Below are 4,325 nucleotides of genomic sequence, written 5' to 3' on the forward strand. Positions count from 1 at the left end.
ATGCTTGATATACTTTTGGAGGAAAAAATCAGGATCATTAAAAAATTTTATATAAAGAAAATACAAATTTAAATTTGGTGAAATTATGGATGAAATTACTGACGAAAATTATTTTGGAAGGAGCTGTATTTTGTAAGGTATAATAATATTACAAAATTCGAAATATGTATATTTGTTGTGTAAATTTATAAATTTTATTGTTACTATATAAAGATAAAAAAGTAGGTTGGTTTGATATACAAAAACATAATAATTTCAATGATATTTTAAAATCATGCCAAAATTAACCGGATTCTTATGACATAAAAATAAAAAAAAAATCATAATCATCTCTAATATATAAAAGTAACATTTTCGTAAATAATGTCAGTTCCCAAGATAGTTAAATTCTGTTTTGTTAAAGGTACGTAATATCTTTTCCTATTTATTTGAAAAGTTTCAGAAAAATAGTTAACTGATTTCATGTAATTTGTGACAAAGAAAATCGAAATATATGAATACATATATTTGATATGGGAACAAAAAATAATCGAAAAAAATATAAAAAGCAAAAGAAGGTACTGACCTTCTAGTGCACAAGAACGAATGTTTGAAGCAGAGAATGATGATGAAAGTTATAAGCAATAAGAATAATGTTGTAGGAGAATGTTTGAAGAAAAGAAACGATTGAAAATAAGTGTGAGCCGCAGATTTAAGGATGAATCGTATATGTATGTGATAATTTGAATATGATTTTTTGGTATTAATGATTTCCTAATAAAAACATATTTTATATTAATGGTTTACTAATATAAACGAATTTATATTAATGGTTGATATTAATGCCTTGATTGAAATGATTTGTTAGTTATATGCTTTTAAAATTGACCATATTAAAATCTTTATAATCGGAAATTCAAGATTTAAAATATGGAAAACTTTTATTGGAATTAAATACATTCTATTTCAACGAATGTAAGTTATTGTTTGACGATTGCAAAACATTTATTGGAATTAAATGCATTCCATATGGGGAAGATGATGTCAACAAATTGATCTAATGGTGGAAAAAATAAGATTGAAATACAATCAAGGGTCCAGATTATTTAAGATGATGTCATAAGGTTTCTCCTTTAATAATATTTAAAGATGTGGTTTATTGGAAGTTTAAATGGATTAATGATGTTTAGTGTTCAATATAAGTATATCTTGTAGTTTGTTCATATTCTGATAATTTAATGTTTTTAGAAATAAAATATAGTCTTCAAAACATAAATATTGGCAATATACAGTAAAAAGATGAATAAATCTGAATTGAATAGTTTATATGTAATACTTGCGGATACAAATCCTTAAAATAAGAAAAAGCTGCCAAAAAAAAACATAAGATAAAATTCAAACTACCAGAAAAGTGATTATGGAAGGAGTAGGATAGATTGGTGTGTATAAAGAAATTGCCTTAATTTATTATCTATACTTGGTTAACAGAGAGTATGAAGAAACAATACACTTACGTCGATTAATTAAGTTTTCAACCAAACAACATAACTTCAAAATTAAATTAGAATAAAGCTAATAAATTATCCATATACAAGAAAGAAAATCTTAGTTTGGGTTGAGCTTATATAAATCTGGAAGAGAGTGATGAATTGCATTTGAGAGTGCTGGCGTTCTTTGTGAAAGTGTAGTTTGTTCTTTCATCGACTCTTCTCGTGTAATTCTTCCTCTATTAGTACTTGGTGATCTAAGTTCTCTTACATTCTTCTCCTGGTGGAGTATTTTCGCAAACCTATATGCATAATAAAAATATTCAAATCAATAAAATAAATATAAATTTTTTTGTATATATGTTTTAAAATATACACTAAATATAATTTTATGAGAAACGTGAATATACTTTATTAAAGCCATCTCATTGGTGGTATGATGGTAAGGCTCAGATATGCCCGTGCCAAAGTTCACTTTCGTCACTTGTTTTTTCAACAACTCTTGTCCCACTTTCACAAGATTCTCTAAGTTCTCATGTGTTGCCAAATCCATGGAAGTTAAGTCCCCACTTAAAGTGTCATCCTGATATCATTTAATTCAATATGTTATAATATGAAATCTTGAAATCTTTTTAGTATAAAATGGAATGGAAAAGTTACCTGAATACGAAGATAATTTTCTTGTGAATGAAGGGCTTTGAAGACAGTGGAGATATGATAATCAACCATATCGCCACTCGCTTGAGTAAATACATCCACCAATGGAGTTGAGCCACCACCGGCTAACCACCCCAAAATTCCCCAACTAGATGACTTTGTTGCATCGTACTTTTCTTGAAATTGTGGTGACCCTGTTCCCAATGACAATACTAGAAATCGTCCGTATTCTGTTGGCTTTATTGGGAAAAAGTTTGCACTACCACTAGTTATTTCATTTGTTACTTCGCTTATGGCAACCAAAGTCTGCAAAAAAGAAACATATTAGCCTAAAACTTAAACCACATATATAGATGAGTAATTAATTATTAGTGAATAAGACATATATACCGGATTGTTGGCTGTTATTGCACCATCGATAAGATTGAATTCTTTAAGAAATTTTCCTTCAGAATTTTTTGTTTGGAATGAATGTGAAGGAAGATAAGTTGGGGCAGCTGATGTTCCAATGCATATATCGGATAACGTGGCATCAAGACTTGGGTTCTTTTGTATCTAATAAATATGAATATTAATATTACATGGTTATCTTGAAAGGGCTAATTAGATGTAAGAGAATAAGAGATAGCAAAAGAGTTTCATTTATTTTTGTATTATTGCATTATGCTTTCGGATCGAGCTATTAAAGCATTGCACTTTCAGTCTTTTCTTATTAAGATATCATACTTTGAAAATCTATCTAATTAACAATTGTATTCTACTTCCAATGTTTTCTTATTATCTTTGAAAATCTATCTAACAATAGTATTCTACTTCCAATGTTTTCTTATTATCTTTGAAAATCTATCTAACAATAGTATTCTACTTCCAATGTTAACATTTCTGGTTTTGAAAACCGATAACTTGATGGTTTTAGGAGCAACAAATATATAGATCAATTCAATACCTGGTAGCTGGAGAAGATCATAGGCTGCAAATATTTGATGTCAAACGTTGGAATCACAACGTTTGTTAACGTTTCATGAAGTTGTTTTTCTTTTAGTGTTTCTCGAATAACTTTATGTAAGTGTTCACCATCATATTTTGGTCCCGATAGAGCTTTGACCACTTTTGTAGCAGCAGCAAACCGATGGTGCTTGCTACACAATGTAAATTAAAAATGCACATTTATGACATAACTAACCAATTCTTAGGGAAATTCTCCATCTCACTACATGAAAAACAACAGAAAACATGTTGCAAGGAGAGAGTTTCAACAATCAAGCACGGGATGTTCAAGATAAAAATCATGGAACCATTTTAGGACAATTCCCATCACTACAAGAAGCGTCACAAATTAATTTGTTTTGTTGCTAATAATACATATATATATATATATATATATATATATATATATATATATATATATATATATATATATATATACCTATCATGTGGAAAGATTTTAGGACAATGTTGAATATAAAAATCTTTAACATCCTTAGCTGCAAAAATGGGACGATTATCTTCACCGGGAGTAGTTAACAAGGCCGTCACAAGACCACCGGTGCTTGTCCCTGCTATCACATCAAAATAATCTGCCTAGTCGTGCATTCTCACCATCTAATTTCTGTCATAATTATACAAGCTCCTCAAAATTTTCATATCTGGTCGTTTAATTTCAAGATAAAAAGAATAATCCAAGTAACTAAAGTATAAAAGATACCTGTAGTTCGGTTTCCAAAAATTCAAGGATGACACTTGGAATGATGCCTCGTACTCCACCTCCATCTATACTGAGAATTGTGATTAGGTTTCCATATGTAGGCGGTTGCAATGGTGATCGTGGTTCTTCCTTGAAAGACATGATGAAACAGAGAAAGAAGTAGGTGGAATAATAATGAGTTTTGTGGTCCGAAGTTGATGAGGTGATTTATCATTTATGTTGTGTAAGGGTATTTTTATAATAAGATATAGAAGTTTCGAAGTTTTGGGGAGAATAGTCTGGGCAACAGGTTTGACTTTTAATTAATAGAAGGAAGTTGCATGGCAACTTGCAAGTTAGCCATCAAAGAAACAAATAGTAAGTATAGATACTAGATAGAAGGAGAAATTTCTTTAAACGAAGTAAAATATATTTTCTGCTTGACTCAAATCAGAAAAAAAATAAAAGCCCTTCTAAATATACATATTTTTAACTGCTTTTTAATTAAGATTTGTTAT

General features: G+C 29.3%; 1 pseudogene across 1 annotated transcript; it reads right to left on the reverse strand.

The window, feature by feature from the left end:
• Positions 1-1,415: 1,415 nt before the first annotated feature.
• LOC145104913 (patatin-like protein 2) lies at positions 1,416-4,040 on the reverse strand (annotated as a pseudogene). Its single transcript, XR_013707194.1, has 7 exons — positions 3,829-4,040; positions 3,550-3,732; positions 3,070-3,262; positions 2,514-2,678; positions 2,127-2,429; positions 1,877-2,049; positions 1,416-1,768 (listed from the first exon to the last, which is right to left on the reverse strand). The product of XR_013707194.1 is annotated as a patatin-like protein 2 (transcript).
• Between the last annotated feature and the right edge of the window lie 285 nt (positions 4,041-4,325).

The sequence above is a fragment of the Lactuca virosa genome, chromosome 1 (assembly GCF_052849685.1).
Source record: "Lactuca virosa cultivar CGN04683 chromosome 1, Lactuca_virosa_CGN04683_v6, whole genome shotgun sequence".
Classification (NCBI taxonomy): domain Eukaryota; kingdom Viridiplantae; phylum Streptophyta; class Magnoliopsida; order Asterales; family Asteraceae; genus Lactuca; species Lactuca virosa.